A 27,490-nucleotide genomic window follows, 5' to 3' on the forward strand; every position below is an offset into this window, starting at 1 on the left:
CCATCAAAGGAACACAGTACCATTTCTAGTAATACACAATTCGCATCACCAAAAAATTTTTAATATCATCAAAATTTGCCAATCATGAAACAAAGTGAAAAATTAAAAAAACATAATAACTAATCAAACGTGTCAATACATGCATACAGGTAGAACAAAAAATGGACAGATATTTGCAAATGCAGATATGAACGTCAGAAGCAAAATTTGATCTGCATTAAAAGCCCGAATTGTGAGGAATTATATACAGGCGAGACAGGAAATGCCTTATAGCAACGCTCACGAGTCAACAGACAACAAGTCCGAAACACCAATGTTCGTCAAATTCCATTCAACGAACATATAGACGTGTTTCTAATTTTTCCTTTCCACAAACTACATGACATAAGTGAGGTTGGAAGAAAGATGAAAGAAAAACGGTTTATTAAAATGTTCAAACCTGTTCTGAACAGAAATAACAGCAATAATATAACACCCAGTTAATGATGTCGATTGATAAATATAAACAAGTTAGATTATATATCGGTACTCCTGGCAAACCGTGATGCTTAAGAGCATGCGGATAGGTCAAAAAGGTATTCTAAAAATTCAGCTGGTTGTAGCGTTCTATAAAGTACTAAGGTTGTCAAGAACTCGACTGTCAGTTAAACACATTTGAAATCTGATGAGTACACTATGTATGAAAGCGCTAATTTTGTTATAAAAACCGTTATACAAAACGTAATTTATTGAGAGTATTTAGTTGCTGTCTCTCTTTTTTTAACGAACACAATCAACAAGGACTCAAAGTCAGCTATTTTTGTAAGTTGGAAAAATAGATGATAGCTTTAATAACTTCCTTCATACACTGCTTCTTCATTATCTGTTTTTCTTGGGTTATACTGTCGTTGGGTGTCAGGCTTATATTGTACGTAGTGCTATCTTCTTTTCTATTTCCTTAGAATATTTCTTGCGTCACAGACAGTAGAATCTAGGCCTGTTATGTCCCGGTTCGTTACCACTGCACATGGTAAATTACTCATATTCTTACTGCGTACTTTCACGACATAACCGTACGAATTACATGTGTCTTGGCTTTGTGCTTGGAGACAGATACAGATAAACATATAGAGAAAGAGGCAGAGACAGGCAGAGAGACTGGATAGCTTGCTGGCTAGATAGAAAGATGAAAGGACAGAAAGAAAGAAAGAAAAACAGATAGATAGACAGACAGATAGATAGATAGATAGATAGATAGATAGATAGATAGATAGATAGATAGATGAATAGATAGATAGTTGAATAGATATATATATATATATATATATATATATATATATATATATATATATAGATAGATAGATAGATAGATAGATAGATAGATATACTTACATGCACATATACAAACACAGACACATAGACATATAGACAGATTGACAAACTCAGAAACTAAGAGGTTAGGCTGAACAACAGATAAGTGCACTAGCTGCTAGCATGGGCTCTAAAGTATGATATTTATATTTCCCACCTCGTGTAACTATCATTAAAGTGTTTAAGTAAATGTAAATATACTTGTCATATGTTATACATGTTTAAAACAGACTGCATAGCATATCGATGCTCTTAATGATTTCGAAAGAGCGAAGAAGCACTGCGTACGAATCCACCAACACATGTAAACAATACACACACATGTAGTTACACACCGGCACACACACTCTTACACACACCCCACCGCACACGCATACACTGTTTAATAGCTTTTGAAAAGACAAATAAAAGGCAATAAGAGATTGCTGATAAAATTATTTTATTACTTATTTGTAGCTGGTGGTTTAGGTGAGAATATATATATATATATATATATATATATATATATATATATTATATATTATTGGTTTAGGCCAGTTTATAGAGTTATCTTGGGTTTCTTGCCATAAAAAGTACCTTTATAGCGTATCTTCTGACTCTAGAACCTGTTGGCCCATGGTCTCTTTAAAGTATGGAGAGGGAAACGATACGGATATAATCAATGGGAATTATCTCCAGGGTAACCTGATAAACCCAAGATAAGCCTATAAACCGACCTTCACCCGTAATTAATATAGACTGCTCTACTTCTTAAAGTGTCCTCTTCTCCGGATTTATGTTTTTCTAAAAAAATTATATATATATATTATATATATATATATATATATATATATATATATATATATATATATATATATATATATATATATATATATATATATATAACACTTCGTGTGTGTGAATCTATGTTATACGCCATGGATTTTGCCAGTTTCAATGTTCTTCTGAATTTCTTCGAGTACCAGTTTGGTAGCACACTGCACGGCGCTTTTCGGACTTGACTTTACACAGTGACGTCTGGTTAGTGTAGTGATTTCAGTCACATCAGCTGGACATCTCACTTCAACTGAAAGTTGACAAAATGTTATATATGTTTAGATATACATGCACATATACATATACGTATAACAGTTGCAAGTAAGTGATTCTCAGAAAACAACGAATATAGGAATCAGTTCACAAATTCAACAACCCCGGCCGCTCCATAGTTTCCACCTGTAACTGCCCCACAGAACACATTTCCAAATACCTCGACCTCATCCTTTCCCTTTAGTCGCTGCCTTCAGTCTCAGTTACATTACACCAACCACAACGAAGGGAGAAGTTAAAATAATAGACAGAGAACACCACTGGAAAATACAAAAACTAAAAGAAGCAGCTCAACAACCTCCTAAGCAGAGCGAGTGCAGATATGAGCAGCATATGGGAACCAGTATTAAGGAAGGATAGAAAAATTTTAGACCTATAACGCCTAAAATTCACTCCATAATTGTCCACGGGCATATAGCGTAGTAGTTAAGAGCGCGGGCTACTAACCCCAAGATTCCGAACTCGATTCCAATAAATGACCTGAACAATAATAATAATAATAATAATAATAATGATAATACCTTAGGAATGAGAACCCAGGTTCGAAATTTCCCCAAGACACCTGAAGAAGGCTGGAGGGTATATCAGCCGAAACGTTGTGTTAACAACAAACAAGTTGAGGACAAATATCCGTCGAATGTAAAAATTTAAATAATGTACATAATTCCTCATCTCTTCTATATAGGACTACATAGTCGGAGTATCTGCAGTTAGAAAATTGCACCTTAATGCACAAATTAATTATTTTTCTTTTACAAAGATCTAGCAGATGCCGATGAATGCAAGTCTCCCCTTTCCTCGCCATCGAAGCTATTTAGCAGCAGTGGTGTCATATGGACGGTGCCTTGAGAATCCAGTGAACTGGAACAGATGCTGCATGGCATTCTCCTATAACAATGCTGGTGGTCAAAACAGACGACAATTATGCGCGCCAACAGATAGATGCTCATTACAGTTGGAAGAATGCGAATATCACGTCTTTTAATTTCGCGATACCATCCTCTCTGTTACGTAAAAAGGAACTCCAACGAATGAACCATATCCAAGACGTGAAGAGAATTCAAAACTCTTTCGTTTACCTGGGTATTTGGATGCCTTCAAATATACAACGGCTTCACGAAATGTTTGCGTAAACTGATCAAACATTTCTGAGGACTTCAAAAGATATAGAGAAGCATTTTACACCAGTTTTTTGCGTCAGCCGTCTTTATCCAATACGCCTCAACCAAAGCAGAGAATAGCTCCTAGTTCTTAGCTCCATTATCTAAAAATCTCACATATATTAACAAAGCTAACAAAAATATTTGGCCCATAATATGTGAATAGAGACGATACGAAGGAAAAACATTTTACACTGAAAGCGATGTTTCAGCTCTCCAATGAATCAAAGAACACAAACTAAAATAAAATATGTATAGGCTGGCATCTGTGGTTTAGCATACATACAGAATATATGTTCCCACCATATATTTATAGTCGTAAACCTTCGCTGCCATTCACAATTGAGCACGACATGTTAACATGTATTATGGTTTCGCTAACTGTTTCTGTTGCCTATGTAATCACAAGGAGATTTACACACATTCTCGGCCCTTTCAACTTGACTCTAGATGAGACAGTTCGATGAAGAGGGCTCTTCTCTACAATTGGTCTTATACTCATTTTCAGGTGAATTGACATGAGCAACGTGCAAATCAAAACGACTGTTAATGTTATACTTTTGAAAGCTACTGTGATAGCGATTTCGATTCAAAGTTTTCTAGGTAGCCAACGAATCTTAGTACACTTCTGAAGAGGGCCAATCATTCCGAAACATATCCATAAGAAGATTCCCAGTACTTTTCCCTGCTTGCTTTAGAAAAGCAGGTAGGTTTTAATATCTTTTTTAAACGCTAAAGCTAAGGCAATTGAGTACGACATATATTTCAGGTATTCTGAATTAGCTTGTATTCTGGGTGTCAATCTGTTTCTCTCTCTCCCTCTGTGTGTGTGCGTGTCAGTGCATGTCAGTGTGTGTGTGCAAATCAGTGTTTGCGTCAGTGTGTGTGTGTGTGTGTGTGTGTGTGTGTGTGTGTGTGTGCGTGTGTGCGCGCGCGCGCACGAGTGGGCGTGCGGTTGTGTATTTGTGTAGCGGAGAGAGAAATAGGTAGATAGGGAGATGTAGACAGAACTGCATCAAATGATATCTCTTGCTATGCATGCATGTTACCAATTATAAAATTACATGTGTATCTAATAATTCGCAATAAACCAAATAAGACTTACATGGACTTCGTTTTCCAATAATCTCCGAATAAGACTTAGATGGACTTCGTTTTCCAAAAATCTCCGAATAAGACTTAGATGGACTTCGTTTTCCAATATCTCCGAATAAGACTTAGATGACTTCGTTTTCCAATAATCTCGAATAAGACTTAGATGGACTTCGTTTTCCAATAATCTCCGAATAAGACTTAGATGGACTTCGTTTTCCAATAATCTCCGAATAAGACTTAGATGGACTTCGTTTTCCAATAATCTCCGAATAAGACTTAGATGGACTTCGTTTTCCATAATCTCCGAATAAGACTTAGATGGACTTCGTTTTCCAATAATCTCCGAATAAGACTTAGATGGACTTCGTTTTCCAATAATCTCCGAATAAGACTTAGATGGACTTCGTTTTCCAATAATCTCCGAATAAGACTTAGATGGACTTCGTTTTCCAATAATCTCCGAATAAGACTTAGATGGACTTCGTTTTCCAATAATCTCCGAATAAGACTTAGATGGACTTCGTTTTCCAATAATCTCCGAATAAGACTTAGATGGACTTCGTTTTCCAATAATCTCCGAATAAGACTTAGATGGACTTCGTTTTCCAATAATCTCCGAATAAGACTTAGATGGACTTCGTTTTCCAATAATCTCCGAATAAGACTTAGATGGACTTCGTTTTCCAATAATCTCCGAATAAGACTTAGATGGACTTCGTTTTCCAATAATCTCCGAATAAGACTTAGATGGACTTCGTTTTCCAATAATCTCCGAATAAGACCTAGATGGACTTCGTTTTCCAATAATCTCCGAATAAGACCTAGATGGACTTCGTTTTCCAACAATCTTCGCTTCACAGTTGTCTGCATAGAAGGTAATTACCAGCGGTGTTCCATCGATTTCAAACTTAGATAGAAAAAGTAAGGAAGATATGTTGAAAATTGTTACTGTATACAAACTCATGCACTCATACACAGGTGCAAATACGGGCGTGCGCACAGACGCACGCACAGACGCACATACACACGCACAGACACACGCACAGACACACGCACACACACGCACAGACGCACATACAGACACAGACGCATACACATGCACAGACGCACACACACACACAGACGTGCGAACGTAAAGGTAACTTTGTAGCCAATATGCCGGATATATCTAAGCATTTTTCTTTAAACGAAAATGACCTATTGCAAGGTTTTATATAGTACTATTTGTTTCAAAATATATTTGGATATATATATTTTTGTGGTGCTATGATATGTCTGAAGTTGTTCTTTTGTAGGTGTCTATGATGTGCTAAGCTTTTTTTTATCGATAATTTTATTTTTGTGATCGAAGAAAATCACCTCTTTATGTTTTACTTAATATATTTTCGTGTAATTTCAAAATTGATATGCAATACATAAAAAGGAACAGACCCAAGAGAAATGGGTTTTATTACTGAAGAGGACTGGTACAGGATAATATAGCTTGTATTGTGGTTTGATACTCTGGAGGAAAGATAGTTAATGCGACGTAGTATCATCAATTGGAAGCATTGCAAAAGAAAATGCTGCGATTAAGACAGAATAAGCATTTGTTTTTCGTATTGAAATCAGAAAAGACTTTATTTTCAATCTCCTGTTACCACTAACAATTCCAGACATATATATAGAGAGAGATACAACTCCTACAACATTTAAAATAAATACGACAGCCACACTAACGCACTTAGTAATCCGAATATATGAAAATTGGAACAGTTCTCTGGAAATGCATTTGAAAGTTCAAACAGTATCTAAGGCTAAGTCTTCCATACTGGATCTTTACATTCTATTGCTTGATCAATTGTTCTCTTCTGTATAAAGTACAGAATTCAATCTTCTTGAATTCTGTACTTTATTCACATCATAATTATTTACCATCTCAACCTTTACCATTTCCTCAAATTTTATCTAATTACTTTTTGCTGTTACTATTCTTAGGTTAAAGAATAACAATAACAATAACAACAACAACAACAAATTCTTAACTTATATGAAGGACTAATTTTGTCGTTAGTATCATGGTTGTATCAAGGTATAGATAAAATTTCAGTATTATTGTTGTAATGTATTACAGAATATGTCCATAAATTTATTAGTCAAAACTGTGTTACGATGAGTGTAAAGATCTTCACAATATGATCGTAGACAGATAGTTAGATCGAGAGATAGAAAGAGAGAGAGAGAGAGAGAGAGAGAGAGTAAGAGAGATAGAAAGAGAGAGAGAGAGTAAGAGAGATAGAGAGAGTAAGGGAGATAGAGAGAGAGAGAGAGAGAGTTGGACGTGTGTATTGGAATCTTCACCAGGAAACGCGTACTCTCTATCTGACAATTGTTTATAACCCACACAAATTAAATCAAGCATGTATAATTGCTGTTTGTTTTTATATCCACCAGAATAATATTTTCTACTCTAGGCACAAGACCCGAAATTTCTGGGGAGGGGGCCAGTCGGTTAGATCGATCCCAGTACGCAACTGATACTTAATTTAGCGACCCCGAAAGCATGAAAAGCAAAGTTGACCTTGGCGGAATTTAAACTCAGAACGTAAAGACAGACGAAATACCTATTTCTATTACTTTACTACCCCCAAGGGGCTGAACACAGAGGGGACAAACAAGGACAGACAAACGGATTAAGTCGATTACATCGACCCCAGTGCATAACTGGTACTTAATTTATCGACCCCGAAAGGATGAAAGGCAAAGTCGACCTCGGCGGAATTTGAACTCAGAACATAACAGCAGACGAAATACGGCCACGCATTTCGCCCGGCGTGCTAACGTTTCTGCCAGCTCGCCGCCTTATATCCACAAGAATATTGTATAAACGTGTTGGTTGCTATTATCATAGCGCAAAGTATTGGCTGATGCACAAATAGATATGTTCAATCGTACACAGCAGTACCGAAACAAAACGTTTGTTACATATCTGAGATTTAGGATTTTTGATCAAAAGCCCATTCAGGGAGAGAGATAAACAAGACATTTTACATACCTTCCCACTTTCCGGGAAAAGGAGCAACTTGAGTTTGAAGAATTTTTCAAGTTTATTCCCAAGTCCATTCTCTAGAATTCCTTTTATTTTGGTAAGTGTTTGCTGTACATCAAAGCCTTCACAGGGATCGAACTGGCAGTAGGCAGTGACCAACACAAGTAAAAAGACAACTGTAAATATATATATATATATATATATATATATATATATATATATATATATGACTGTGTATATGTATATATGCATGTATGTACATCTATCTAGCCATCTACACACACACACACACACACACACACACACACACACACCACACACACACACACACACACACACTCACACGTTTAGGGAAAATAAGAAGAAAATGGAGAATAAATGGATGTAATTACTGATTTATTTGCATGTTATAAAAAGATAGCGTTTTTTTTTTAAAAAACATAAATAAATAAATTGATTGGAAATTGAAAGCTTGAAGAAAAATAAATTAAAATGAAAATAGAAAAGAGAACCTACATTTATGTTTCAGTTGTACCACCGAACTGATGGGAATCTACAAGCATATCGTTTAATGCTAAGGAAGTTGCCATATTCAAGGTATATGTGGTAGGACTTCGTCATGGTTCAAAAAGAGGTAACGCAACTTTTGAGGGAAATGTATAATATTGGCAGGTTAAAAGTTAAAAGTTACGTATTGAGATTTTATTTGATTGGTAGATTTTGAATATTTGTGAATATATCATATACAATATATTATAATTAGGAAACAAATAGATAAATATAAAAATAAATTTAAATATGACCCCAAAATTTCGGGCCTCCTGCCTAGACTAGAAAAGATTCTGTGCGTCTGTGTGCAAAGACCAGCTGTGTTTTGCAGGGCTGCCTTATTTTAAACCCTTAACTTAGAAATGGAGACAGACATAGTGCTAGATATAACAAATAAGCAATTTGAGGCTAGAAAGAAAGTGGAAAAAACATGAAATTCTTCGAGCAGGCATGTATCTTATGCAAAATCTGTGACGAGCCCGAGTGACCTTGATGACCTGGAGTCGCCTCTGAGACACCCACCTCCACATATATATGAGATAGTTTTTTGAGAAAAATATAAATCCGGAGATGCACACTCTAGGAAGTAGAGCAATCTATATTAATTACTGATGAAGGCTGGTTTATATGGTTACCCTGGATGTCTCGCCATAAAGGGTAACTTTATGGCGTATCTTCAGACCCTAAGGCCTGTTGGCATATGGCTTCTTTAAAATATGGAAAGGGAAGCGATATAGATATAAGCAATGAGTATTATCCCTCTTTGGTGCTGGCCATCGGCTTCCGGCTATGTCGTCCTCCTTCAGTTATAGCAGCGTTTCGTTATATTTAGCAACAACATTGACAGCGGTAACAGCAGCAGCAGCAACAACAACGGTAGCAACACCAACATCGGCAGGCTTAATAACACCAACACAGGCACTACCGGCAACATACGCGGGAGCAGTAAGACTATCGAAGCAACCGCAATCTCCAGTAGCACCACCACCAACAGCCCCAGCTCCAGCACCACTAGAATCAACACCATTGGTAGCACCAGCAGCAACATCAATAGCGGCACCGACAGCAGCCACAATATCGGTAACTACAACCACAACTGCAGCATCGACAGCAGCAGCGGTAGCAGCAAATACAGCAGCGAAAGTCGGCATGACACCGACACCACACGTCCAAGGAAATACATTGGATGCACGGGAATTTCTTTCCAGCAATAGATCCTCCTTCAGAGTCCCGGAAATGAGATATGTAACATTGCTGGCCAGCCATATCTGGCAACTGAATGAAGATGGGATTCCATACTCGGTATCATGGAAAATCCTCCACCGTCCGGGTCCGTACAAAAATGTAACGAAACGCTGCAAGCTATGCATAACCGAACGCATGAAAGTCCTGAAAAACTCGCACGTACCATGGACCATACCGAACTCCAGAACGGATATTTTCAGTCCCTGCTTGCATTTCAGGAGATTCCTATTAGCGTTTTTGGACCCGCATAATAACGATAATAGCAGTATTAGCGATAATTACACCACAGCTGGAAATTGATTGCTGATGAGAGTACCCTACCTTTTAGCCTCCTAGCCGACAGGTAGCGTGAGTGAAGGAGGACGACACAGACGGAAGCCGATGATCAGCACCAAAGGGAGATAATTCCCATTGTTTACATCTGTATCGTTTCGCACTCCATATTTTAAAGAAGCCATATGCTAACAGGTCCTAGGGTCTGAAAATATATCAGAAAGGTACTCTTTATGGCGAGAAATTCCAGGGTAACCCTTTAAACCAACCTTCACCAGTAATTAATGAATATACATATATATATATATATATATATATATATATATATATATATATATATATATATATATATATATATCGTGTTGTGTCTTGGGGTGGGTCATTACGACAATAGGGATAATAATACTCATACTAGTTCAATGCCACTTCGTTATTGTTAATCAATTGGTTAAACATCTGGTCAGCTAACTAATCGATTGTTTGTTTATTATGCTGGATAAACAATCAATCAGTTGTTTTTCCGTCATCATTTCCGACCATTTTAGTGACTTAGAGACTTCTCCTCTCTCTCCTGGGTTTGCTGTGAATTTGTCTGATAATTGACCTTATGCCTGTGTTCTTGCATACTCGCTTGTGTGGTTGCTTAAAAGAGGATGTAAAGCTGAAAGTAAACGAAAAGTCTGTGTGTAGATAGAGGGGGCGGGCATGCACTCGTGTGTGTGGTTGTGCGTGTACACCCGCTTGACTGCTTGTATGTGTGAGAGTGTGTATGTGTGCGTTTGTGTATTGGTGCTGTGTGTGTGTGCGTGCATGTGTGTTGATAAACCAACCGACATCTCCTTAAGGGTTTAGCCTTGTATTCAAAGCAAGTTCGGTCTCAGATCTACTGGGATTCGCTTGTCACCCTGTAAAGATTTATGGGTGTAGAGTGTAGATCTTTAGGTGGGTATCTGCACGCGCACATGTCCGTGGGTGTGAGTATGTGTGTGCGCGCACGACTGTGTAGTCTAGAGTGTGTGTTCGTGTGTTTGAGTCAGTTTTGTGAGTGCGTATGTTTTTATGTGTGTGTGAATGTGCGAGTGTTTGCTTACGTAAGAGTATTCCAGCGTATGTGTGTATGTGTATCTCTGTGTATGCTTGCGTATGTGTTTATGTGTATCTCTGTGTATGCTTGCGTTTATGCGCTCTTGTATATGTGCGTTCTTGTATGTCTGCATGTGTTCCTGTGTACATGTGAGTGTGTTTCTGTGTACGTGTGAGTGTGTGTGTGCGTGTGTGCACATGCGTATGCGTGGTGTGAGAGTTTACGTGGTTGTGTGTTCTTGTGTTCCCCTATGTGTGTGTGTGTGTATGTATGTGTGTGTGTGTGTGTGTGTGTGCGTTTACGCATTGCGTACCTGTCCGTGCCCGTCCCTGCGCGCGTGGATGTGAATAGTCCTGTATGGCTGTGTATAGGAGTTTTTCATAGCTAAATTATTTAATGTTTATGGATTTCTTCGTATCCTGCTGTTATTCTTTCTTCTATCTTATCAGTACCTCCTATGCTTACATATATGCATGCGTGCGCGTGTGCGTGAATATGTATGGATGTGTATGAAACTGTTGATATTTACACGTATTTATATGTATAGGTTATATTAGTGGTTCTCAAAGTGGGTTCTGTGAGCCCCCTAATTTTTGATGTGTGTATAAGGTGCGCTTATATAGGAGCTTGCACTCAGTGTGCACGCCTAGACGTGACCTTAGTTACTGTTGGCGTCGGCTGCGGCTTGCCAGAGCAAATACCTCAGGCTGTTGATCAATGTGCTTATACGTGCGTACCTGGGTTTGAAGGTGAGTGATTGCATGTTAACTGTCCAATAGTTTTGCAAGCCTATTAAAGTTGAAAACGTTAATTAAAACATTAATCGAGACATTCTGCTCAGGCTCATATTGCTCCTTGTATAGACCGTTTGAATTTGAAAGGAGCAATTTTACTGCATTATAAGTAAGGTTTTTTGAATATATGTGGCATAACACGAAATATAATATGGCAAAATCAATCGATAATGTTATTTTATTGACTTTCAAATACTTATTTCCATTGAATAGGGTTTTTTTTATCTTTGCCTGGATTTAGTTCCCGAGCAATAACAATACTACATTTAAAAGTTATCAGAATTCAGTTTTTGGACTCTATATCTACGTTTTCTGTCCTCAATGTGGCAGTGATTTCTTTTCTCACAAATTTTTTCTGATTTTCGTTCTATTTTTTGTAGTTATCAACTTCCTACCATTACTTCAAGAAGCTCTAATAAAAGGCCGTTTACACGCAATTACCAACAAGAGCTTTTACTACTTGCTTTTTTTGCCTTCAAGTGATAACTCGGATAAGCCTCGATGTATTGAATGTGGGTTGATAATGACAAATGAATCCATGAAGAAATCGAAGATCCTTAGACATCAGTAAGTACAGCATCCTGGTTCCGTAGGCAAAGAACGCAATTATTTTGAGAAGAAAGCCGAGCAACGACAGAAGAACAAACCACAACCACATCAGTTGTTTACGAAAAGAGCAAATGAAAAAACCAAAAATATACTTAAAGTGAGCTGCTTGGTAAGCCAATTGATCGCGAAAGCGGGTAAGCCACATACAATTGGTGAAAGTTTAGTGAAACCAGCTATGCAAGTGAACTCCTTGGACAAAACGCCGTAACCGTCTTACAAAAAGTCCCCCTTTCGATGATACTGTCAAGCACAGACAAGATGAGATGGCAGAAAACCTCGACTAACAACTGGTTGAGGCACTAAGACTCTCGAAGTTATCTTTCCAAATCGACGAGACAACCATTAGGAACTCCTCAGTGCTATTGGCGTATGTTCGATGTGTTGAGGAAAAAAGATGCTGGAAGAAATGCTCTTCATGAAGAGACTGCCGGATACAAAAAGTGAAACTATTTGAAGATATCTGTTCACAGATATCTTCAACAGAAAGGAATTCCTCTGGAAAACCTTTTTCAAATCGCGACAGATGGTGCTTGTGCGATGACCGGCGAACACAATGGTTGCACAGCAAAATTCAAAGAAGTTGCTCCGCACTTGTCCATTCATTGAATCATTCATCAGGAACATCTAGCTGCAAAATTCCTCGGTGGCGATATGGAGATGGCATTACAGGTTGCTGTTTCAGCTTTCACGACTGAATTTTTCACAAACTATTTTTCACAAACTATGCGAGGTTCGATGGCTTTCCAAAGGTGATTCCCTTCTTCGTCTAACTGAAATGTAGAGCATGGTTCTTTCCTTTGTCAACCTTATGAAATCACAAGCCTGCACAAAGAAACAGATGACCTATTTTCAGCCATGAGTGAAGATGACACAAAGGCTAAAATTTTCTATTTGGTTGATCTGTTTTTGCATGTCAACCAACTGAATAAAACCTTTGGCAGCTGCACCTTCAGAAGAGGGGTTCATGTTCTTTGGCAACTTAGCAAAGGCCTCTTCTTCCTCCGTTGTCATTGCAAACTGTACAAATCATTTGGAAAGCTTAAGAGAAGGTATCAATCGATGGTTTAAGGATGTCATCGAAATAAAACCCACTAAGTGGATTTCTGATGATGCTCATTTTGATGTTTTAAGGGAGGGTAGCATCGATACTATCATTGCCGCAGATTTGGTCGAACTTAAAGAAAACAATATTTTGATGGGGAGACCCCAAAAAGAAGGATTGATGGTATGGTTGGAAGTGAAATCTTCATTTCCCGTCCTCTTAAAAAGGTGGTGCCCTTTCTTTAATGGTTTTCTACAACGTGTTTGATTGAAGCTGGATTTTCTGCATCAAATCATATTCCCACAACTAAAAGAAATGTACGACAAATTGAAAAGAGAGGTGATTTACAACTTAAGCTGAACCACGATATGAAGATATGTAAGGGGTCCGGTAATTGGTCGGTGGATTGGATAAAGTTTGGGTTAGTGGTCGGTGGGCGTGATTAGGGTTCGTCACCTCTAAAAAGGTTATAATCACTTACAAGAACAAGTAAATAAGAGTCCAGATAAATTGGTATAAATAGGTACGTTGGACTACGCGAAAGAGGGGTTAAATTTGTTTCAAATCCGGGCCACCTGCAAGCTTTTGTAAAAATTCGAAATTTCTATAAAAGAGATAAAAATTTAACTCTTTAGGGACAGAAGGATTTATGCAGTATGCCGGATTTGTACGTCTTTCTCTACATTAATCTTTTCAAGGCAACACAAAATTAGCAACTTATATTAAATCAATAGTGCTAATTAGGTCTTCATTCCAGTGGGCCCCGGAATTATTGGGGGTATGAAAAGTGGGTCCCGGACACAAAAAGTTTGAGAACAGCGGGGTTATATGCAGAATGCATATAACCCACTTGGTAACATTGGTGTTGAAGATCTACAACCTCTTATGTAAATTTTCTATTCAATTTTGATAATGTCTCATTTATGAGAACAGACTCGTGTATTTGTCTTATCTATGGACCTCTTTGATTATTATTATATTCTGGTAGACTCCCATAGCGATTGAATGTTTAAAAACTAGTTTTATAGATACTTCTTTCAAAATTCTTATTTTGTTTTTCTTACATTAACTTGTGTAGGTTGAACGATGTAAAATGTTATAGAAAGGAACCTCGCTATTTCTCGCAAAATATGCCAATACATACATCTGAAACGAAGGATAGATTGTGATGATAAAGTCAGCTTCCATTTAAGATTTTATTTTTAAAAAAAGGTTAAACAAGTATTCGTAATAGATATAAATTCACTTTAGATAAATGTGGATATTCTATACCGTAGATAGCATATAACATCTATTTTCAGTTTTGTGGAGTTAAAATATTTTTTGACAGCATTCAGTGACTGTTCTTAATGCATCCAGTCTCATTGTATTTTTTTCGTAGTATTTTATTCTTCATGCCTTGAAGTGTTTGGGTCCAAAATAAATCTATGTATATATGTAAAAGTCATGGCAGATCTAAGAAAAGGTTTATGATTTTTACATAAACTATATATTTAGTAGCCAACTGGGAAAGCATTCACAACGCAATATCAATTCCCAATGAGATTTAACAGTAATAATGCATAAAACTTAAAAAAACCAACTTGAAATAATCATACTGGATCAGGGCAGTCCAGGTTTCAAAGACCAACAACAAAAGTAATCCTATATGTGCTATACCTGAAACAAAAATATTCAGATTAATGATGGCTAGAATGGCTTTCAGCAAATGTAGGGCTACTGAACTGGGAGAGAGCAAAGTTTAACACACAGCAACATAAAAAGGAAATTTAAAAAACAAACTACAGCAGACGTTCATGATCTGAAAATATGATGAAAGTCAAGAGAAAGAAAGATTAAAAGATTCCATCTTACTTACTAGAAAGTCTCATTGTTGTTGTTTAGTGGTAGATTATCGAGGATCAACTGTTGAAGTGTCCTACGTATCTCTTATTTTTATATGCGGGAATATATTCTTACTGCTATACATACTTGTGTGCATGTGTGTCTGAGTATGTATGTATGTATGTATGTATGTATGTATGAATGTATGTATGTATGTATTTATGTTTGTGCATGCATGCATCCAAGTATATATATGTATGTGTGTATGAATATATAAACGTACATATTAACACGCACACATAATTACTTATAAGCACTGTTCATAGTTTAACTACATCCTTCGATTGTGTTTTGTAGTAATCAGATTCTGCGGTTTTATCAAACATACATTCTTTCCCACGAATCCCGGTAAACAAACACGATTTTATCAATCAGAACCAGTGCTCCAGTACCGGAGAAGGAGGGAAGAAAGGACATTGACACAACAAACACCAGCACCAAAACAATGGAACTCCGTCGTAACAATTTCGCCTCAGCTGCGAAGCAGATCTCTGAGGAAATAAAAGTTACGATGGAGGAGATTAAAAATTCGAAGGTTTTGTTGAGAAAAGAGGGAAATAGTGTTTTCTTAAACACTCCCCAAGAGCTCATCAACGAAACAAAGAAAGACAATAATTTACAGAATTTTCGAAAGAAAACAAAAGAAAAATCACAAATGCTACACCTCAACAACTCGAAATAGCTCTAAAGCCCATATGGGGGCAAAAGAGCTATGTGACAAAAGGCAAGCGGTATGGAACCGTGGAAGTGAGATTCCAACAGAGAAAGAGGCACGGAAGAATGCCATTTCGCCCTTGCAAACGGACAGTTTGTTACTCGTGCCAACGTATCTCGGTCAAAGAGTAATAAAAATCCGCATCGACCTTGTCCCGCCTGAACTCAATATTCCTTGGCTAGTGGCAGCTGTCCTCTATGACAAAGAGGACAACGCCACTATTCTCCAAGTCCACAGGCATAGAGAAAAAAAACTGGTCAGGTATAGAAGTTCAACTGCTGGTACAAATCCAGCAGGAAAACATTAATGCCATACCTGACTCGGTAAATTTGCCGGACGGCACCAGGCTGCACGTTGCTGTGGAGGGGCGAAAGCCAAAATGTTACCTCTGCAGCAGCGAAAGCCACCTAAAAATGGACTGCCCCATTTACAAGAAAAGAATGGAGGCAGACGGCAAGAGGCAGCAGCAACAACAACAACAAAAGACAACAACAACAACAACAACAACAGAAACAACAAAAGCACGAAACACCAAAGGCTGCCACACCACCAACACCATCACCACCACCACGACGAACGACACCACCTCCAACAACCACAAAACCAACACCAACCCGAACACCAAGAAAGACAACAAAAAAGGAAGAAAAATCACCGACACCGTCACCATCACCAACAGATACAGCAACACCACCGCTACCAGCAGAACCAACAATTTTTCGCCCTGCTGCTGAAGCGGACCCGACAACCATCCCCTTTCCGGATCAGGACAGCTCGGATTGTGCGAGCACTGATACCGAGAGAGGTGAATGGCACACAGTGCCTCCGAAGAAGAAGAGGAGGAAGAAGCAAAAAGACACACAGGGGAAGCACAAACAAATAGTGCTTCCCAACAACAACAACACGCACTCACAACAGCAAACAACAACACCTTCGACACCACTACTGCCACTTCCCCACACACCAACACACACAGACTCGATTACAGCCATAAACACAAAAAATGAAAAACTCGTTTCATATATAAAAGACAACACAAGTACAAACATTACAGATTTTATAATACCTACACACAACACACCACCAGCACACATTCTCACCATTAAAATTAACCAAAAGACATACAGTGACATAAAAGAGAAATTCCCTAACGACGTCGGATCGCTAGGGAGAAGTTTCTCTAAGAAACTTTATAAAAACATTGTGGAAACACCCGTGCAAAAGCACAAGGGAGCCACTCCTACCACCACCAACAACAGTAAGTAGAGCCTTTTTCTACTTTTTTTCTGTCACCTTTTGAAACATGGCAAACTTAGAATCGGTTGCTTGAATGTGAGAGGCCCTGGGTCACCTTGGAAACAATAACAACAACAACAACAACAAATTATTAACTTATATGAAGGACTAATTTTGTCGTTAGTATCATGGTTGTATCAAGGTATAGATAAAATTTCATTATTATTGTTGTAATGTATTACAGTATATGTCCATAAATTTATTAGTCAAAACTGTGTTACGATGAGTGTAAAGATCTTCACAATATGATCGTAGACAGATAGTTAGATCGAGAGATAGATAGATAGAGAGAGAGAGAGAGAGAGAGAGAGTAAGAGAGAGAGAAAGAGAGAGAGAGAAAGAGAGAGCGAGAAAGAGAGAGAGAGAAAGAGAGAGAGAGAAAGAGAGAGAGAGAAAGAGAGAGAGAGAAAGAGAGAGAGTAAGAGAGATAGAGATAGAGAGTAAGAGAGATAGAGAGAGAGAGTAAGAGAGAGAGAGAGAGAGAGAGAGAGAGAGAGAGAGAGAGAGAGTTGGACATGTGTATTGGAATCTTCACCAGCAAACGCGTACCCTCTCTATCTGACAATTGTTTATAACCCACACAAATTAAATCAAGCATATTTTGATGAAAATTTTGATAAATTTTGACGAAAATTTTCAAAAAACTTTTCTAAAATTTTGATGCAAATTTTCAAAAAATTTTCCAATATTTTGATGAAAATTTTCAAAAAAACTTTTCAAAAATTTTGATGAAAATTTTCAAAAAACCTTTCTAATATTTTGATGAAAATTTAGAGAAAAATTTTCAAAACTTTTGATGAAAATTTTCAAAAATTTTTATTAAAACTTTGAAAAAACCTTTTAAAAATTTTGATGGAAATTTTCAAAAAACTTCTTAAAAATTTTGATGATAATTTTCAAAAAGCTTTTCAAAAATTTTGATGGAAATTTCAGAAACCTTTTCAAAAATCTTGATTGAAATTTTCAAAATCCTTCTCAAAAGTTTTGATGAAAATTTTCAGAAGAATTACTGGTATCCTTTATATATTACTATATTTTATATCTTGTATCTTATATGCAAAGAATAATATGCTATATGTATGTTATTATAATTATCAGTTTAATAAATAAATAAGTTAACATAATTTAATGTCTAAATTTGATGTACCACCTATTTTTCTACTCCATTTTCTTATTTCCTATATAAATTAATGGTAAGATATCTCTTTACCTTCACCCATTTAGTACACTCAGTAATGTAATTGCAATGCAATACAAAACACTTGTGTATTAATAATTGGGTATTCTACCGGCAGTATATTGGATAGATATTTTCCCTTAGTGAGTTGGATTCACAACCTCTAACTTTGTGGTGCACCTGAGCACTGTATACAATAATTTCATTATATATATAATATATATATATTATATATATATATATATATATATATATTATATATATATATATATATATATATTGATATATACAGATTATGTATATTACTCATTACCCATAACTTTGCTGCTGGATAATGGCCTAGTCAAGATATAACGATAGCAGTCATTATAATACATGAAAACCCTTAAAAGCAACACTTGAGGCCACCCCAAAGTCCAATGGGGAAGTTAATAAATTCATACAATTTGTGACATTGTTCTGGTTTAATGAAAGAAAACAGAATTATGAAAAATTTTATATTTATTTATAAATGTTTTTATTTATTTTACCATATTCTGACCCATCAGTCATTAGTGGGCTTAGTGTGAAAATTTCTTTAGTCTAGTTCTTCGGCATAATCACAGTTGCCCTCCAGTTTCGTCTTGTGAAAGTTTTGTCTTGTGACAGTTAGTAACAGGATACTAAGACATTCTATAGGACAATATACAGGCAGATGGTAGACTGAAACTTAATGCAATGTACGCATTTTAGTGCTTAGTTTGATATGTTACAAAAACTCCAATTTGAACTGCAGTTGAATGTGTGATGTTGAGACTGCCTTTCTGGAGTGGCTAGAAGTAGCTTCTCCATGAGCAGATAGGTATAGATTAAAATAGAAATGAAGAGGCAAATCGTTTTGCAAGACTCAACAGAGATATCAAATTTAGATGTAATCTTTTATTCTTTTACTTGTTTCAGTCATTTGACTGTGGCTATGCTGGAGCACCACCTTAAGGGGTTTTAGTCGAACGAATCGACCACAAAACTTATTCTTTATAAGCCTAGTACTTATTCTATCGGTCTCTTTTGCCAAACCAATTAGTTACGGGGACGTAAGCACACCAACATCAATTGTCAAGTGATATTGATGGGGACAAACACAGACACAAACACACAAATATATATATATACGACGGACTTCTTTCATCTACCAAATTTACTGAAAAGGCTTTGGTTGGCCAGAGGCTATGGTAGAAGACATTTGCCCAAAGTGCCATGTTGTGGGATTGAACTTGGCACCATGTAGTTGGGAAGCTACCTTTTCTATTATATGTAAAATTAAATGTCTTTGTCAATTCTTGCCAAACAGTGAGCCTTTCCATTTCTATTTTACTTTTTATATATACCGCAAGGCGGTGAGCTGACAGAAACATTAGCACGTCGGGCGAAATGATTAGTGGTATTTCATCTGTCTTCACGGTCAGAGTTCAAATTCTGCTGTGGTCAACTTTGTCTTTCATATTTCGGGGTCGATAGATTAAGTACCAGTTGCGTACTGGGGTCGATCCAATCGAGTAGCCCCTTCCCCAAACATTTCCGGCCTTGTGCCTAGAGTAGAAAAGAATATATGTATACGTAACAGCTTCTAAAGACTCTCATGCCATCGAATAATTCCGAAGCGTTACAGAGTTACTTCCCCTGAACTTACAAAGCTTATTTAAGAGTTGTTTCCCTTATATTATGAAGCTAATGTTTTCTGAGTTATCGCCTTTGAATATGACTCAAAATTTTGCGATGGATTCAGAATTGCTAGCTCATTATATAAGGTTCTAATTATACATAAATAGTTCTAATTATATATAAATAGTTAATATTTCGTTGTGATTCGATGAATTGGTTTCTAGCAGAGCCACGGTTGTAAACTGTTGTAGCTTTGTCAAGAAATGACTATTTCACAGTGTTATGACTCCGTATTTAATTTAGGTTTTATAACGTTTGTGATTTCTTGCTTTTTTTTAAGATGAAGATTTACATAAATATACTACAAACACACCCTTCCACACACACACGCCAAATAACGCAATACTGAAGCGCACATACGCAAATAAACAGTGAACTGTGCTAGAAATTTGCCCGAAAAAATTTAGACATACACATCTAATCTATCGCTTCGTTTTCGGTTTTCCTTTTGAATGAGATTTCTACAAAATGTGATATTTATAGGCAACCTTTGTTCTATTATAAAATGTCAACATAGCTTGATTTTCTGTCTTCCACAGGGGTATCGCATACTATTCGGTTGAATGTGTCTTACTCCTTGTAGTTACGTAAGACGAATATTTATTCATAGTTTAACTTATGCTTATGAAACTCTAAGGATTTTAAAATGCGAATTAATTTCATGAAAAACTATCATATGTCCTTTAAATTTCCCACATGTCTAGTCACCATCAAAAAATATAATATATATATAGTAGCCACTATTTTTGAAATAAATCAAATGATAAACAATATACATATAGTAGCTACTATGTATATCATTTGATTAATTTAAAAAATAGTGGCTACTATATATATTATATATATATATATATATATATATATATATATATATATATATATATATATGTGTGTGTGTGTGTGTGTGTGGTGTGTGTGAAATTAATATGTGACAGTTATTCGGTAGCCATGATAAAACTCCGAGTTTCGGATGTCGGGGCGGAAACCCACGCTGCCATCTCTTGACAATTGATGTTGATTGCCTTGAGTCGCAGTAACTTAACAGTTTGGCAAAAGGCACCGATAAGATGAGCAACAGACTTATAACATATGTACGGTGACGTGGGGGGGGGGATTTGATCGTCTAAACACTTTAGGTCGGTACTCCATCATCGTTGCAATTCAAGGATTAAAACAAGTAAAAGATAAAAGAAAAAAACGACAAAAGCCGTGATCTTGAGCCTGGAACCATAATGAACGAGGCGCCGCGCTTATCAAAAATTAGTCTGAGGGTGAAGTTGAGATCGTTCCGAAATATTAATGGGATGATGGATTTGTGAAAGCTTATGTTTCTGGGGAAAAAAAACAGAAGCTTAGACAATGCTTTTACCACTTTGTCGGTCGCTATAGCAGGTTGCATTGCACAATGACTGGTACTGTTTTGACTACAAGTTTTGTGTCAGAGTATCTTTTTCCTAAAAGGGTTGCCTTCGCCACGGCTTTGTTGAAAACAACAAGAACCTCGTCTACCTCCTGAGAAATCTAGTTAACCCATGGATGTTTTGGGTTTGTGTGGAGTGTGGAGTCGCCCCTTAATTACAATACATACTCAAATACATACATGCTTACATAGTACGTACGCACATACCTACCAAACTACCTATATATCTACCTACTTACCTACTTATATGCATACGTACGTACATACATACATACATACATACACACATACATACATACATACATACATGCATGCATGCATACACAAATTCACTGACACTCATATATACGTGTTTATACATGCGAATCTATCTATCTATCGATCTATCTACCCCCGTCTCGCTCCATATATATATATATATATATATATATATATATATATATATATATATAAATATATATATATATATATACAGTAAACCTTTACTATAGCTCGTATATTACTGCAATTTTCAGTAAATATTGGTGCATTGTTGTACTATTTTCCTATATGTATGTATGTATATATATACATACATAGATACATACATACATACATACATACATACATACATACATATACACAATACATTTGTGCAAGTATACATGTGTGTGTGCATCCGTGCGTGCGCGCGTATGCTCGTATACGTACACGTACAAGCACACACACGCATGACTCAGATAGACAAACCAGTTTACTTATTGCAATTTAATAGAAGCAAAGGAAAAGCTGGAAGCGAATAATAATAATAATAATAATAATAATAATAATACTAATAATAATAATAATAATAATAATAATAAAACTTAGGAAAACGTAATGTGTTTCGATAAATAAAATATTTGTGTTGCTAACATAATAAATCACCTAACATTGAAACAAGAAAAGAAAATACCTAAGGTAAATATCTATATAAAATATTCGTATGCCCTATTTACCTGGAAGAAAATCTATATAGAATGTTTATCGAACATGTAGGCATTATTATTACAGCTATAAAGGTGGCGAGATGGCAGAATCATGAGCACCCCGGGAAAAATGTTTAGTGGCATTTTGTCCGTCTTTACGTTCTGAGTTCAAATTCCGCCGAGGTCGACTTTACCTTCCATCCTTTCGGGGGTCGATAAATTTAATACCAGTTGAGTACTGTCTCCCCCACCCCAAATTTCAGGCCTTGTGCCTATAATAGAAAGGATTATTATTACAGCTATAAAATTGGCTTAGCGACATTTCAAGCGTCTTTTTATTGTAAGTTCAAATTCCGCTGCGGTCGACTTTGCCTTTCATCCTGTCGGGGTCGATAAAATAAGTTCCAGTTTAACCTTGGGGGCTGATGTAATCGACTTACTGACGACGACAAAATTACTGGCCTTGCATCAAAATTTAAAGCCATTATTACAGTTGTGATTAAGGTGGTGAGTTGGTCGAATCGTTAGCAGGCCGGACAAAAATGGTTTGCGGTATTTCACCCCTCTTTACGTTTTGGGTTCAAATTCCGTCGATCTCGACCTTATCTTTCATCCTTTCAGGTCATTAAAATAAGTACCAGTTGAGTACTGGGTTGATCTAATCGATCTATCCGTCCTCCGAAATCGTTGGCCTTGTGATAATACTTGAAAGCAATTTATTTATTTCTGTGAGAAATTGTTAGTGAAGAACAGGACCCCGGATTGACAGAATGTAACCTCATAGCCCTAAATAATCTTTATTGGTGAGTGTACAACTTTCTAAGTACCACTCACAAAATTTCATTCTTCTGTCCGGACCATCTTCATTTAGAGTATGTACTATTCTTGTTTCAAAATGTGATGGGCGATTGATTGTGAAATTCCATTCTTACGATTCGCTTCTCGCATAAACTTTCTCGAATATTTGCAATACTTTTCAAATGCTCTTTCTTGCTTTGCGGGGCTATTCGATGTCCACGATTTTCCAGGACGTTTCTTATAGACATTCTGAACGGCTCCGTCTGCATCAAGCTTATCTCTCATCTCAGTGATACGCATAGGTTGATCTGTTTGAAACTCCCTCCCAAGTTGTATTTGCACTCAACTTTTTCAAACTTTCATTAACATCTGAGAATAAATTTCTTTTGTTCAAAATTTACTCTGGCTCCCTTCGTTATTTCTAATCGTTTAAATTTGAAAAGAAATAAAAATTAAGTGAATTATTCAGCTGTTAAAGTGTGCATACATTTCTGGGAACACCATTTGTATGTGTGTGTGTGTGTGTGTGTATGTATATGTGTACATACGTATATGTATGTATATGTGTCTACGTACGTATATGTATATATATGTATGTATATATATATATATATATATTATATATATATATATATATATATATATATTATATATATATATATATATATATATATGTATATATATATATATATAATATATATATATATATATATATATATATATATATATATATATATATATAATATATATATATATATATAAAGTTAATCCAAACATGAAAACACAAAGAGAAACCACAACATGGAACATGGAACAAATATAGTGTTATTGGACGCCCAGGAAGGAAGGGAAGAAGGAGGGTTTAACGTTTCGAGCGGAGCTCTTCGTCAGAAACATAGGAAAAGGAAAGATCCAGAGAAGGGAAGACGGAGGAAAAAACTCGCCAAAAACACGCGGTCACATTTTGAACAGGTCGCGGTCTCAAAGCGACGAAAATATTTGGACAAATTAAATTTAAATGTTGAAGTGAATCTAACGGTTTTTGTGTGTTTCTTAAATGGCTTATAAACACCTTCCACGCTGCAATTATATATATATATATATACTAGCATTATGACCCGGCGTTACCGGATCATAGTGCTAGTTTGGTATAAATTTGTTAAATTAAAAATTTGGGGTAATAAAACATACAAAGACGAATTAAAATTCCAGAGAAAAATACATAGAAGATAAATATACAAATTTACAAAAGTACATAAAAGTTCGGAGATGCGCCAATTAATATGAAAAATATCATATATTTAAAATTGACACTCCCCTCGTCAGGATGTTTTTTTACTCACAACACATAGTACACGGAAACAAATGCACAATTACATACCGGCTACATGCGAAAGACCAGACATTACGTACTCCCCAAAATTCTCATAGATACTGAATGCTACTTTATAAAATTTTTGAAAAGTTTCTTGAAAAATTTCATTAAAATTTTTGAAAATTTAAAAAAATTTTCATTAAAATTCTGTGTAAAAGTTTTCGAAAATTTTCCTGAAAGGTTTCTTGAAAAATGTTCATCAAAATTTTTGAAAAGTTTTTCGAAAATTTTCATTAAAATTTTTGAAAATATTTTTGACAATTTTCATAAAAATTTTCGCAAACGTTTTTGAAAATTTTTCTGAAATTTTTCATCAAAATTTTGGAATGTTTTTTGAGAATTTTCATAAAAATTTTGAAAATTTATCTGAAAAATATCATAAAAATTTTGGAAAGTTTTCTGAAAATTTTCATCAAAAGTTTTAGAGTTTTTTTGAAAATTTCCATCAAAAAAAAGTTTCTTGAAAAATTTCATTAAAATTTTTAAAAATTAAAAAAAAAATTTTCATTAAAATTTTTGAAAATTTTTTTTGAAAATTTTCATCGAAAGTGTGTAAAAGTTTTTGAAAATTTTCCTGAAAAGTTTCTTGAAAAATATTCATCAAAATTTTTGAAAAGTTTTTGGAAAATTTTCATCAAAATTTTTGAAAATGGTTTTGAAAATTTTTATCAGAGTTTTCTGAAAATTTGCATCAAAATTTTAAAAAAGTTTTTTGAAAATTTTCATCATACTATTTGCGAAGCTTTTTGAAAATTTTCATCAAAATTTTCATCATAATTTTGGAAAAGCTTTTTGAAAATTTTTATGAAAATTTTTGAAAAGTTTTTTTGAACATTTCCTTCAAGATTTTTGAAAAGTTTTTTGAAAATTTTCATAAAAATTTTGGAAAAGTTTTATGAAAATTTTAATGAAAATTCTTAGTTTTTTGAAAATTTTTATCAAAATTTTTGAAAACTTTTTAAAGAATTTTCATGAAAATGTTTGAAAATTTATTCTTAAAATTTGCATCAAAATTTTTGGAATGCTTTTTGAAAATTTTCATCAAAATTTTCGGAAGTTTTTTCAAAATTTCCAGCAAAAATTTAAAAAAGTTTTTTGAAAATTTTCATCAAATTTTTGAAATGTTTTTTTGAAAATTTTCATTAAATTTTTTAAAACTTTTCATCAAAATTTTTGAAAAGTTTTTTGAAAATTTACATCAATATTTTTGGAAAGTTTTGATGAAAATTGTTGAAAGTTTTTTGTAAATTTTCATTAAAATTTTTCAAAAGATTTTTGAAACATTTTATCAAAATTTTTCAAATTTTTTTTGAAACTTTGTAACAAAATTTTTCAAATTTTCTGAAAATTTTCATCAAAATTTTTGAAAAGTTTTTGAAAATTTTCATCAGAATTTTTGAAAATTTTTCTGAAAATTTTCATTAAATTTCGGAAAAGTTTTTTGAAAATTTTCGTCAAAATTTTGGAAAGTTTGTGAAAATTTTCATCAAATTTTTTGAAAAGTTCTGTTGCCGGCAATATTCGGCAAACACCAATCTCCAAAAATGCTACACTGCTAATCTGCTGCTATCTCCGGCAATTTCCGGCAATGTTCGGCTATCTCCGGCAATCTCGGTCCTCTCCGGCCATCTCCGGTTATCTCCGGCAATATCCGGCAAACTCCAGCAAACTTCGGCAATCCCGGCAATCTCCACCAACCTCCGGTAAACTCCGGCAATTATCATCAAAATTTTAGAAAAGTTTTTTGAAAATTTTGATGAAAATTTTTGAAAAGTTTTTTTGAAAATATTTATCAAAATCTTTGAAAATTTTTCATGAATATTTTTGAAGAGATGTTTTGATAATATTTTTTCAAAATTTTTCGTAACTTTTTTGAGAATTTTTATCAAAAGTTTGGAAAGTTTTAAAAAATTTTCATCAAATTTTTTGAAAAGTTCTTTTGCCGGCAATCTACGGCAATATCCGGCAAACACCAATTTCCCAAAATGCTACACCACCAACAATCTGGCTATCTCCGTCTATCTCCGGCAATTTCAGGCAATCTTCGGCTATCTCCCGCAATCTCCGGCAGTCTCCGGCAATCTCTGGTTATCTCCGGCTATCTCCGGCTATCTCCGGCAATCTCCGGTAAACTCCGACAATCTCCGGCAAACTCCATCAATCTCCGGCAAACTCCGGCAATCTCCGGCAAACTCCGGCAATCTCCGGTAAACTCCGGCAATTATCAAAACTTTGGAAATGTTTTTTGAAAATTTCTATGAAAATTTTTGAAAATATTCATCAAAATCTTTGAAAATTTTTCATCAAAATTTTTGAAGAGATTTTTTGATAATATTTTTTTCAAAATTTTTGGTAAGTTTTTTGAGAATTTTCATCTAAATTTTAAAAAGTTTTTCTAAAATTTTCATGAAAATGTTTGAAAATTTTTCTGAAAATTAGCATCAAAATCTTTGAAAAGTTTTTTGAGAATTTTCATCAAAATTTTGAAAAGGTTTTTTAAATTTTCATGAAAATGTTTCAAAATTTTTCTGAAAATTAGCATCAAAATCTTTGAAAAGTTTTTTGAGAATTTTCATCAAAATTTTGAAAAGTTTTTTTTAAATTTTCATGAAAATGTTTCAAAATTTTTCTGAAAATTAGCATCAAAACTTTTGAAAAGTTTTTTGAAAATTTTCATCAAAATTTTGGAAAGTTTTTGAAAATCTATTCATCAAAATTTTAAAAAAGTTTTCTTAAAATTTTCATCAAAATTTTTGAAAAGTTTTTTGAAAATTTCATCAAAATTTTTGAAATGTTTTTTGAAAATTTACATCAAAATATTTGAAAAGTTTTCTGAAAGTTTTGATGAAATTTGTGGAA

General features: G+C 35.1%; 2 long non-coding RNA genes across 2 annotated transcripts; both read right to left on the reverse strand.

Annotated features, from left to right (window-relative positions):
* Nucleotides 1–2,344: 2,344 nt before the first annotated feature.
* Nucleotides 2,345–4,835, reverse strand: LOC118763064. The gene is made up of 2 exons (XR_004998817.1): nt 4,705–4,835; nt 2,345–2,416 (listed from the first exon to the last, which is right to left on the reverse strand). It is a non-coding gene; the product is annotated as an uncharacterized LOC118763064 (long non-coding RNA).
* Nucleotides 4,836–5,513: 678 nt separating this feature from the next.
* On the reverse strand, nt 5,514–15,309 carry LOC118763063. Its single transcript, XR_004998816.1, has 3 exons — nt 15,177–15,309; nt 7,729–7,898; nt 5,514–5,601 (listed from the first exon to the last, which is right to left on the reverse strand). It is a non-coding gene; the product is annotated as an uncharacterized LOC118763063 (long non-coding RNA).
* Nucleotides 15,310–27,490: the final 12,181 nt, after the last annotated feature.

Source organism: Octopus sinensis, linkage group LG4 (genome assembly GCF_006345805.1).
Source record: "Octopus sinensis linkage group LG4, ASM634580v1, whole genome shotgun sequence".
Taxonomy (NCBI): Eukaryota; Metazoa; Mollusca; class Cephalopoda; order Octopoda; family Octopodidae; genus Octopus; species Octopus sinensis.